Source organism: Pseudorasbora parva, chromosome 20 (genome assembly GCF_024679245.1).
Source record: "Pseudorasbora parva isolate DD20220531a chromosome 20, ASM2467924v1, whole genome shotgun sequence".
NCBI classification, from domain to species: domain Eukaryota; kingdom Metazoa; phylum Chordata; class Actinopteri; order Cypriniformes; family Gobionidae; genus Pseudorasbora; species Pseudorasbora parva.
The window spans coordinates 21,873,430-21,886,665 of NC_090191.1; the positions used below are offsets into that span (position 1 = coordinate 21,873,430).

General features: G+C 38.4%; 1 protein-coding gene across 2 annotated transcripts in view; it reads right to left on the reverse strand.

The window, feature by feature from the left end:
- Positions 1 to 4,682, reverse strand: part of sfmbt2 (Scm like with four mbt domains 2) — a 50,587-nt gene extending 45,905 nt beyond the window's left edge. For both annotated transcript variants that reach the window (XM_067427035.1, XM_067427034.1), the window contains exon 1: positions 4,565 to 4,682. The gene's annotated coding sequence lies outside the window, so the exon portion shown is untranslated. The remainder of the gene's footprint in view (positions 1 to 4,564) is intronic.
- Positions 4,683 to 13,236: the final 8,554 nt, after the last annotated feature.

Sequence of the window (13,236 nt, forward strand, 5' to 3'; positions counted from 1 at the left end):
ATATTTGCCATGATGACGGTGTATCGTTGTGTGTGTGTGTGTGTGTGTGTGTGTGTGTGTGTGTGTGTGTGTGTGTGTGTGTGTGTGTGTGTGTGTGTGTGTGTGTGTGTGTGTGTGTGTGTGTGTGTGTGTGTGTGTGTGTGTGTGTGTGTGTGTGTGCGTGTGTTATAAACACAGCAGATGAAAAATATTATGGTTCTGTCACTCATTTGGCAGATATTTCTGGTCGTGTTCCACAGAACCCTGGTCAAAAAAATGAAAATTAAAGAGGAAATTGACATGACCAGGATTCACTGTGACTTATTGGCTTTAAATAAGGAAAAATATAAATGTTCCAATTGACCAGAATCTGCATCCAAATTTCTGAAAGAAATGTGATCTTTTTCTCATAAACTGGGCGAACATTTTTTTTTTTACATATAGGTATATAGGTAATATAATGCTACAAAAACCTTTTAAAATTATTAGTGTAAAAGGTTTGCTTTTTTCGAATGACAAAAAAAACTATTTATTGCTACACTGTAAAAAAATATTTAGAAAAAAGTTACCTGGTTGCCTTAAAATTGAGTTCATTGAAATGAAAAATTTGAGTTCATACAATGAACATTTTTTTGAGATATGACAACCTTTATTCAAATATTATTAAAAGATTTTGTAAGCATATTGGGTAATTGTGTGTGTGTTATTTCTGATGACGCAGTGAAACATGCCAAATTGTGCTATTTTCATGATTTATCACATTTTTGATGTGGTTCAGATACAATAATATTTTGAGTTTCTATTTATTAAACAAATTTCCTTCATTGTATCAATTTAAATTTTTAATTTCAATAAACTCAAAATTAAGGCAACCAGGTTACTTACTTTTTTAAGTTAAACCAACAAAAACCAACAAAGATTTTTTAGAGTGTACTATCATTTCAAAGTCTTGATTGTGTGGGCTTACTGTGATTCAGCCAGCACAGTTGGGCCTGTGGGTGGAAAGACACCTCCAGATTGAAGATTCGGGATTAAAGTGAATTATCAACCCTAATCTATGATGTGGGCTGTTACAGAATAAATCCAGATTTTAGGCAGGCCGTACTATCGATTAGCTCATATTGAGCCAGATGCCCTCTCTTGCCTTAATCCAGGACTTGTTCAATTGTGGAAGGGGAATTAAAGGATTATCAGAACACAATGTAGCGCTGCATTTCTTATTAAAATAAATGGCTCTGGCCTTTTTCAGTCTCAGACACATTTAATAATCCATTTTAATAAACTCTGAGAGAGGAATTGTTAAGTTTAGCTGTGTGTTTATCCGTTTAATGTTTAGTTTAGCAGGTTACAATACATTTTCCCCCCTGGTTATATTGCATATCAACTTGAAAACTTGTTTTAACCATGATTTGACTATTTGCCTTATTTGCCTAATGTTTTCCAGGGAGGTCCATACTATTAGGAATGTAGGAAAATGGGTACAGCAAGAGCCCTGACCAAGAAACCAATAAATTAAAGAATTGAGTTATACATGTCAAGCCTACATCAGAACTTTAAGCACAAAGCTCAATAATGGTGCAGAGTAAAAGAAAAAAAAGCTCTGCACATAACTGAGAGTGACAACAACCGCACAAATAAAAGCAGCAAACAATAAAACAAACAGTTCTGTATAATAATTAATGTGGCAGGGCATATTGGGAACTCAAGCATATATCACAGCTGTATGGTCAGTCCGCTGTTAGTGCTGCCTTATATTAAATGCAAGTCTTCAAACATTGCCATCTTTAAAATGTGGAAATGGGTGTAAAATAACAAATTCTATTTCTCTTTTTTAAACATTGTGCCAAATTTACAGTTAAGTTCAATATATCTAATCCAAACGTTTTGAATTTAGGCCTACTTGGAAGAAAAAAAATCAAGAAAAGAGTCAAGTTGAAACTCATATCATAAAGTCATAAATGACTCGGACAAGTCAAATGGATATAAACTAACATGTTTATGTGAAAGCATTAGAGTTCATACAGCCTACTGAAATATATGAAATATGACATCACTTCTCAAAAACACAACATGATGGCATACCCACGTTATTCAGTTATTGGCGCTTAATGCTTTACCACACAAAGAAAAATACCCATGGCATCATTCTCTGTAAAAACAACTTTTTGACCTCATAAAGGGAAAATCATGCTCAGTGAAGTGATGTGATCATATGCTAGTAGCCTATATTTCCCAAATAAACATAGCCATTCATTCCTGCACTGCAATGTTTAACGCAACATAAAGTTCCCTTTCAAGTTTAAAGTTCCCTACATAAACCTTCTTAAATGTGTAATTATTATGTCTAATTAATATTTGAGGTCAACTTGTTCTCACGCTCACGTCGTGACGTCCTCGGTGACATTACGTCACAAATGGGCTGAATGTAAATTGCATTATTCAATCCACAACGGTCACCCGATCTCTGCGACCCGAGGGTAAACTATCTGATTACCCTATGACATATCGCATATCTCTAACTCACTACTGCCCATCTAGAAGTGTTAGTGCGTTTACATGCTTTAAATATGGATTTGCATTCCTCTAAATGTTACATAATCAGGCGTATGCGAATCATGCCTGCAATTACTTCCAGCGACCTTTTTAAGCAATGTCAGCCTATTCCCCTTACAAAATGTTCAAGTTAATCTTGCGTGTGTGTGGTGTGATACCTGTAAATCTATATTATCACATATTTTGTAATAAATAGCCTATATGTAGGCAGGGTACTTACTGTCCGAGACTGAACGTAGTACTCAAGCTGCGTACTGTTGCTATGGTTACCTCCTCAGAGGAAAGCAACTTCTCTTTGCTAGCGTCTATTTGGCCGTAAACAATGTGTGCACTATATAACTCACAGCCTAAACTTTGAGTGGCTCCTGAAAAAAGTTGTAGCCTATATAATGCTGTTATACTCGAAAGAAGGCCTACATATAATATTCGGGCCACCCATCCATCTGTTGGGGGTTCATGCCTTAATTAGCGGCTTAACCTCCTCTCCTCCCCATAACTCGCGCCGGGCAGGTGTCGTGTATGAATAAGTTCGTCCTGTTCTTCTGCACTTTTTTTTACCATAATGGAAGAAAAAAAATGTTTTCTGGCTCAACTGAAAAGGCACAATCGATGCAAAGCGTGCACGCAGTCAGGCTGCTTCAGCGTATTTCAACACAAGATTTGATGAAGGCTAGTTGAATTCCTGTGGCTTGCCCTTACTTCTCATGCGGTTTTATTAAACAAATGCTTCTTAAATGGGCCTGCTATCTATATAAAAAGGCTATAAGATGAACATAAAGAGACTTATGCGAGCTCATCTTTTCCAGGTCAGGGAGAATTAACTAGAAAAAAATAATTTCTTATCAGTTCATTTCATCATCATCATCCTCATCAAATGCGTAGCTCCGTTTCCTCCTTTCATTAGCCTACTGCCATGAATTTAATCCGTCCGTATGAATTCACGGGTAAAACCCTCAAGGATTTAAGGCTGCATCCTAAGGCTAATCAAATAGCCTAAATAACTCGCATTTTGCCGAAAATTTTATCACATTTAATTAAAATTCATCATAATCGATTTTAAAGGAAAATGATGGTTCATCCATTCGCCAATGCTTGTATCGTAGGCTAAACAGGTAGAAACTGGGTGGTTCGAGAACTGTTTGGTTAATATGAATAGCCTTATATGCGAATAAAATGTTGGCTCCCGCATTCAGCACAGCAAACAGTGCACAAAGCGAAACAGGAAATATTGTATGAGCATGTGAGAAACACTACTGTACTTTACACACTCTAAAAGTATTGCAGCGGAAAAAAACTACACCGACGTCGGCAAACGACAACTTTGAATTTAATTCATTAAACCACGTCCAGGTGCAGCGAAAGAAACGAAAACTGGATGCGTAAACAACGCGGTTTTATTTTTTCCTTCTTCAAAGATTTTGCATGGCAGTTTTAACACACCTTAACCCGCCATGTTGAAAGTGGATTTGACACATGAGGAACGAGGATTTCGGACTATATTCCGCGCACCTGAACCGCACGTACACCGACCGGTTCGTGACGTTCAAAAACATTTATATAAACACCGCCCGACGAGTAAACTTAAGTGTTGATATTTACGCTTGAACGTTGTGTCCTTTGAAATCGAAAGGAGGTCAAATGGCAGTTTGAAAATTAAGTCAATATAACAGAGCGAGAGTATCTTGAGGAAGAACACGACACGAAAATGTCGCTTGTTACATAAACGTTATTTTTTCAACGACATTTTCAGCGCGCGACTCTTCGGAACGTAAATATGTTTATCGACAGAATCGAAAGTGCGGTCGCTCGACATTCGTGTCCTAAATAAATAAGGTTACTTTATTTTCCGGGCCATTTTTATCAACTCTTACGCAGGAGCTTCTGTATATTTTTGACTGTTACAAACAACCTCCAAATGTTTTTAACGAGGAAAAAGCGTCTGCACGCGGAAATTCGCGCATAGAAGCACGAGTCCGTGTCAGACACGATCACTATTACAGAATGAAGTTCATGCTGATAATGTAGTTTTTACCTTATGCGAGTTTTTTCCGTCTATCCGAATTGAGTGATCCGGTGTTCTGGTTGAAGCAGGAGCGGTGTGTGTATGTGTGTGTCCAATATGGCATCATCCCGCATCTGCGCATGTCTCAACATCTACAGATTATTTTCAAGCCGACTCCTTCATTGACCTTTACAGTTGCAAAATTTGTTCTGCCCATTATAAATAGAAATAGGCCCGAGCCCCCGCCTCCCTCGTGTGGGGAAACTAATGGCTGTGTCTAAAAACCTTGCGAGCCGCCTGCACGTACAGCATTTGGGCATTCATGGGCGCGTGCAGCACTTTTTGGGCATCAGTGACGCGTGCGTCGTGTTTTTGGCGATTTTGATAATTTGATGGCCAAAAATGCTATCCAAGTACGTGCAAAAAATGCAAATATAATGCGTCCTATGTAGGTAACTCGCTGGGTTTTGAGACACTGACAGTGTAAACAAGAGGGGGCTGCTGTTGCAATCTCACTTGTTTTTCATCTCGATCAGATGATCACAATTACACAAAAATAATTTGACCTCTTTACATTTGGAGTGTCTTGTTTCCATATTTAACGTATAATTCAAAGTGATGTGATATGCTGAAAAGAACAATACCCTATTGTTTCTATAATCACCATCATATCTAAACAAGGAAAAAAAATATGTATTTTTATTTTTATAGATATATCCAAAAGTAGTCAGTTTGAAGTCATAGAGTTCATTATGTCATGTTGAGTCATCAAACCCAAATAAATCATGAGTAAATTTAGTCATTAAAACAAAATGGCTGCATTTCACAGAAAAGTTAATGGCTATTCTCCTCCAGCCCAAATATGACTCCCTCTTAAAAATAAAGGTTCCAAATTTCACAGCAATGCCATTTTGGTTCCCCAAATAACTTTCAGTGAAAAGTTCTTAAAATACCTTTTTTATTTCTAAGTGTAAAAAACTAAATCTAAATTGCCCTTTCCCACTATAACGGACCTTTTGTGCAAAGGAAAGGTTTCCTGGAACAACCAATGCCTAATGAAACATTGTTTTTATAAGTGTATATGACAGTAAGATTATGTAGCCCAGACTGCACTGTGAAAAGTTATATCTTGCAATGGTTTATTTCTACCTCATTTTAAAGCTTTTGTTATGAAACATAGTGTAGTGCAATTGAATGGAATAGCATGAATCATGCTTTTACTTTAATGAAAGCTTTAAATTAAGATGTTACAAGTTACGACGTGAAGTACTTTTTTTTAGGATACACATTTACAGTTTTTAAACATGTAAATTAATCAATGTATAAATAATAATGTATTATTTGTATTAATAAATAAAGCATTCATTTATTATTGTTAAATGTTATATTACATTATTGTAATGTATTATTAGTCTCAGATGTAAACATTCGCTTCTCATATTGTCCTAGGTTGCCCTCCTGTGGTAACAATATTGCTGTACTGAATTTAAATTCACATCAATATAGTTGACACTTTTACAGTTCTCTGTACTCATCTAGAGCAAAAAAAAATGCATTAATAAAATAATAAGAAAGTGCCCTGTAATGACTTTCAAAGGACTGGTGCAGAAGTAGGGGGTTAGTTTATCAGGGAAAACCATCCAGACTAAATCACTCACACATACACACACCCTCATGCAGGACACTATGTACAAATACTGTAGATGAAATGTCTTGTCCAACTAAAAAAAAAAAAAGGGATAAAAACTGCTCTGATCTAATAGGCACCTCTTAGTGATGTTGCAGTAACAGATGGTTCATGCCTTGAGCTTAATCTACAAGAGGAGACTTTGACAAGCACATCCAGGGACAGATTACCATTGCTGGAGCAGCGACCTTGTGAGAGGAGATAGACAATGTGGGTCAGTACTTTATCCTCTGCTTTGATATAGCACTAAAAAGTTTTGCCTAGGAAATTAGCTCGGGATATTATCTGGTACCCTACTTGGTTCAAACATAGCTGGTATGCAGGCCTTCAGATGAGAATGCGTGTAAAAGTATGCCATAGCACATTAAAGACAACCTGTTTTACACAGATATTCAAAATATGTATATATTCTACACTGTAAAATGCACAGCTGTTACCTTTAAGAGATAATTCTACACTCTTACAGAAAAAGGTTCAATGGGGTTATATTAACTCTTTAATACATTTTAAAGAACCCTTTATGCGGGGGGGAAAAAATCGATGTAAGGAAACATTACGAGCTGTTTAATTCATAGAATTCAATTACAATAAGAAAATAAATTAAAACTGAATCCATAAAATGATCCCATGATGGGAACCCCTAAATAGAATTCTTATGAAGTGGCAGAACCTTTGGCAGAAAGTTTCTGTGTAACCTAATCAATTTGATTATATATAATAATTGTTTACTTAAAATAATTGATTTAGAAAAAAACAAAAACAATTTAGTTGTTAGCACATAATAATAATAATAATAATGCATTTTATTTAACAGCGCCTTTCAAAACACCCAAGGTCACTTTACAGGGAAAAACAGCAATAACAATATAAATACATAAATCAACACACTTAAAACACACATGTATCATAGAGACAGAAAAATAAGTAGTAAATCATAAAAAAGCCTGTGTAAAAAGGTAGGTCTTAAGACGAGATTTAAAAGTATGCAGACTGTCAATATTACGGATATCGAGAGGGAGAGAGTTCCACAAGCGAGGGGCCGCATGGCTAAAAGTTCTAGCTCCCATGGTCTTTAAGCGTATACGTGGTAAGACAAGAGAGAGTGATAGTGAGGATCGTAAAGTGCGTGAAGGAGTGTAAATATGAAGAAGATCAGTAAGATAGGGAGGAGCTAGACTGTGAAGTGCCTTGAATGTGAGAAGCAGGATTTTGAAGTCAATTCTATATTTCACTGGAAGCCAGTGAAGTTGCTGGAGAGTTGGTGAAATGTGCATGGTAGAAGGAGTTCTAGTAAGAACACGAGCCGCAGAGTTCTGAACCAACTGAAGTTTATGGAGAAGTTTGGAAGGAAGACCAGTAAGAAGAGCGTTGCAGTAATCAATACGTGAGGTAACTAGTGCATTAATGAGAATTGCAGTGTTGTTCATTGAAAGGGATAGACGAAGGCGATTAATATTACGCAGATGAAAATAAGCGGTACGTGTAATATTATTAATATGGGCTTCAAATGAAAGTGTGCTATCCAGAATTACACCCAAACTCTTAACCTGTGAAGAGGGATAAATGAGATGTTGATCAATATCCACAGGTATATAGTCAGAGTTTGTCAATGTGGATTTTGTCCCTACAAGTAGGACCTCGGTTTTGCTACTATTAAGCTTAAGGAAGTTAGCTGAGAGCCAGTCTTTAATTTCAGCCAAACAACGGGACAAGAGAGGTGGTGGAAAAAAGTCAGAGGTTTTGGAAGATAAGTATAGCTGGGTGTCATCGGCATAGCAGTGAAAGTGAATGCCATATTTCCTGAAAATATGACCAAGTGGAAGTAGATAGATAATGAATAAAAGTGGACCCAAAACAGAGCCCTGAGGAACACCAGTAGTGACTGTCGATGATCTTGATCGGAAGTGCTTTAATTGGACAAACTGAGTACGGCCAGAGAGATATGATATAAACCAGGACAGGGGTATGCCAGTGATCCCAATAGAAACTAACCTGTCAAGGAGTATTTTGTGCGAGATGGTGTCGAAGGCCGCACTCAGGTCGAGAAGGACAAGAATGGTTAATAAACCAGAGTCAGCTGCCAACAACAAGTCATTAGTGATTTTGACAAGAGCTGTCTCTGTACTGTGGTGCGGACGAAAGCCAGATTGAAACTGCTCAAACAGGTTATTTTTGGACAGATGATCATTTACCTGTGTTGCAACACATTTTTCCAGAATTTTAGAGATGAATGGCAAATTAGAAATCGGACGGTAATTATCTAGGTTAGATGGATCCGCCCCTGGTTTCTTAAGGATTGGAGTAATAATAGCAGATTTGAAATAGGAGGGTACATAGCCAGAAGCAAGTGAACAATGGATAATTTTAGAAATTAATGTAGATAAAGATGGTAAACAGGCTTTGACTAAGTGAGTTGGCAGAGGATCAAGCCAACAGGTAGTAGGCTTGGATTCCCGGATAAGACGCAGTATCTCCGCATCAGTTGGTAATAAAAAAGAAGAGAGACCAGAGTGTGGGGACACTTGAAAAACTGAGCAGCAGTAGTTATAACCTATGTTACTAGCAAGTATTTGTTGGTGAATATTTTTAATCTTAGACTCAAAAAAAGTCATAAAATTGTCACATAGTGTGGTAGAATACATGTCTGATGGCAGAGAATCCGGTGGTCGTAAGATATTTTTTACCACAGAAAAAAGAGATCTTGAATTTGTTTCTCTGGCTCCAATTAAAATAGAGTAATAATCAGATTTAGCTTTAGACAGTGCATCCTTATAAAGTTGGACATGTTCAGAAAGCATTTGTTTATGTACAGTGAGACCAGATTTGGCATACAGACGCTCTAACCTACGACCTTTAGTTTTAAGTTGACGAAGTTCTGGGGTAAACCATGGAGCAGAATGAATGAAAGAGACAGTCCGGGTTTTCACAGGTGCATAATCATCCAAAATCTTAGTTAGTCCATTGTTATAATAAGAAACCAATACATCAGCATCACATGAAACAATTATCTGAATAGTTTATCAAATAGTTATCTGACCAAATATTTTTTTACAGTGTATGTTTTAGCCATCTTCCTTTAATGATCACCTCCATCAAAACCTGTAGTTTTAGTAGTTTGCATTGTTCATAGTCCAATCTACAAAGTCGTCATGCACACACGTTGAGCAAGAATACTTCACAAACTTAATTCCAAGGTCCTTTAATAAAATTAAAAAGCTAATTTATCCACAGTATCCAATATCATCAATACAATTGACCACTCTCTGTGGTCATTAAAAATCCCAGGATGTCCTTCGGAAAAAAAATGGGGGTGTAACCCCGGCATCCTGGCCAAATTTGCCCATTGGCCCGTCCATCATGGCCTCCTAATCCAGGGGGTTTCAAACTGGGGTCCGGGAACCCCCAGGGGTCCTCCAGAAGGTTCTAAGGGGTCCCCAGAAAATGTCTGAGAATAAAAAGCCAAAGTCTACCGAACGCTGTTTCTCTCCTTTCTTGCCATTGCTTTGTATCTTTCCAGTGAGTTTTCCTCACATTAGTCCCCTTTGTCTTGCTCACTGGGCCAAAATGTTATTGAAAAATTTCTTTTTCAGGTTTAAGAACCGTTTCTTGACGACCAAAACAGCATATTAAAATGATTTCTGAAGGATTGTGTACAGTTTTGGGCGTAAGTTACGCATTACAAATAATTTGCGTTATGTAATCAGACTACTTTTTTCAAGTAACTGGTAAAGTAACACGTTACTTTTAAATGTATAACCAAATATCCGAGTTACTTTTTCCGAGTTACATTGTTTTCCCATTTTGACTGACATCTCTTCTGTCCCCATGAGTGCAGAGGCGTTGGGTGCGCTGTGTAAACATAATGGTTATTGTTGTAGTTCTAGACTAAATGTGGGCATACATTTACTCAACTCATTTGCACAAAAACAGATTCAGTATTCCTCAAAAAGAATAAAATCAGTAAAATGCAAACTCAGAATATTACGCAAACCACCCCCTATTATGTTATTTTAAAGGAGTCCGTTTATAATGACCAACACGTTATGGTTATTGTTTTATTACAAACTGTGTACGCTTGTGATAAAGTTAATATGGTAACACTACACTAAGCTTACTTTTGTAGATGGTCAGTGTCTGTTGAAACATTCCTGTAGTGACCTTATGTCAGTTCTTCAGCCCTGACAGTTGTACCTAACCTAACACTGCATAGATAACGTTACGCATCACTGACAAGCTTACATTTACAGAAAAAAAGTTTTTCATGACCATTAGCTGTAACATCAATCTGTCAGTGAACTAATGTTTCATCAGTAAACGGATGGCATTCGCATCTCACTATGCTAACGTTACCCTGCCAGTTTAAAGATAGATCAAAATTACATTATGTTAACCAATTAGGCAACGTCCAGCTGCCGGGCCGTCATCTTGTCCTGGGTTCAAATTGATACGATGTGTCCTTAGAGACTCCCGTTGCCATTCTTTCTCCAAAATATACCGCAACTGTTGTCAAAGCAACTCTCCACGTGTTTGTGTGTGTGTGTCAAAACCCCACAGAACAAGAGGGGTGGGGTGAGCAAAGCTCATTATCATTTTAAGTCATATGCACTGAAATGGCTTGCTGAAAACAGAGCTGTTTTTGACCAGGTAAAAATAGTGTTTTTTTACAATACTAAGGAGAATTTTTATTTAAAGTATATTACAAAGTTTTCATTTAGACACTAAAGAATCATATTAACTTGTACAAAAATGACATTATATGACCCCTTTAAAGGTCCCTAATTTTGTTATGGAGGTCTTCAATAGACTTACATAAAATTACTACTAAAATTATGATCCAAGTTATTCAACTAAATATACAAATAAAATGTATTAATTAGGTCTTTTTTAATTCTATAAACTATAATACTGATCTGCCAACATTGTCGCTATATGATAAATAAAAATAAGCTGATAACATCACTGTTTTCTCCAGAACGACTGTACAGCCAAATCAAATTTTGTTGCAATATTGTCCTGTTTAACAGTGTGAAGCTGCTTTAAAACAATCGCCATTGTAAAAGCGCTATATAAATAAAGATGATTGATTGATTGACTTACATGCATCAAAGGTAAAAAAAAAAACACTACATATTTTCAGAATATACTGTACATTGCACCTCATCTAATTAATTAATTAATTAATTAATCTGAAAAAAAGTTCATTTAAGGACTCTGTCTTTCTAAAAAAAAAAACTCATTTCCGCAAACTTGGATTAGTCAAACGGCCCCGTCTGTTCACTGTAAAAAATCAGTAAGTTATGACAACATATTGACTTTAAAACATTCAGTTTTTTGTTGTTGTTGTTTGTTTTGTTTTGTTATTCATTGGCTCGCTCAGTTTTGTAATTTCTTCCCTGGTCCTCTCTTATTCTCCAGTTTTCTGTTTCTTGTCATAATCTTCAGTTAATCATAATCTTCAGCTGAATTCTGCTCTCCCATGGTCTCTAAATCGCCAAACGTTACAAAATACCTGACCACTATATGGATCCAGCAGATTAGCTTGTGTGCCTTCGGCAGAGGAGGGACACCATTGAAAGCTATACAGAGCTCTTTTGTGCTCTTGCCAGCTGTGTGGACTGGGAAGATAAAGTCCTTCAGGGCTTGTATCACTTTGGACTCAACAAGCCTGTTAAATCATGTCTGCCAGGAGGCAAATGGGACTTAGCATTGGATAAGGTCATTAATTATGCTCCAAGACTCTGCCTCTCTTCCTACAGTGTGGGATATGTTGCTTCTCCCACACTGGGCCTCAGCACTTCCCAGCCAGTGATGGCACCATGCTACCTCATGCTCGCTCCTCATTATGGCTCGAAAAGGAGAGGGAGAAAGCTCCCTAGCTCGGTGCTCCAAAATCTGGTGGCCCCAGCACTCCATAGCCTGTTGATCCCTACGCTCCCAAGTCAGGTGGTCCCAGCATTCCCTAGCCCAGTGCTCCCAAGTCAGGTGGTTCCAGCAGTCCCTAGCCTGTTGGTCCCAATGCTCCCTAGACCGGTGGTCCCAGCACTCTCTAGCCCAGTGCTCCCTAGTCTGGGGGTCCCAGCACTCTCTAGCCCAGTGCTCCCAAGTCAGGTGGTCCTAGCAATCCCTAGCCTGTTGATTCAAACACTCCCTAGTCCAGTTGTCCGAGCACTCCCTAGCCCAGTGCTCCCTAGTCTGGGGGTCCCAGCACTCCCTTGCCCAGTGCTCCCAAGTCAGGTGGTCCTAGCAATCCCTAGCCTGTTGATTCAAACACTCCCTAGTCCAGTTGTCTGAGCACTCCCTAGCCCATTGGTTCAAATGCTCCCTAATTCGGTGGTCCCAGCACTCCCTAGCCCAGTGCTCCCAAGTCAGGTGGCTCTAGCAATCCCTGACCTGTTGGTAGTCCGGTGGCCCAAACACTCCCCAGTGCTCCCAAATCAGGTGTTCCCAGCAATCCCTAGCCTGTTGATTCAAACGCTCCCTAATCCGTCGGTCCCAGCACTCCCTAGCCCAGGACTCCCAAATCAGGTGGTCCCACCAGTCCCTAGACTGTTGGTCCCAACGCTCCCTATTCCAGTGACTCCACCACTCCCAAGCCCAGTTCTCCCAAGTCAGGTGGTCCCAAGCCTGAAGATGGTCCCATGTCTGTCTTGGTCTCTCGTTCTGCCGTGGCCTCCTGATTCTCTGTAGTCATCTGATCCACCATGGTAACCGTTTGCGCCGACCCAATCTTGGTCTCCATCTCCACAGGCTCCACCATGGTTAAAAACAGTATGCAAAAGAGTAGTATGTCCAGTATTCATGAAATGGTAGGCAAAAAGTAACCGGATGACTTACTACTTCTGGCGAGATTCTAAGGCTTCATCTGATCGACATTTTATAATCCCATGTGGCCATGGGAGAGGATTTTTTGAAGCGACGCAATTGACACGGACACGTCACATGACAATGCCAGTGAGACAATTAGATTTCATACTACACATTCATACTATATAGAACATACTTTTTTTTTTTAACA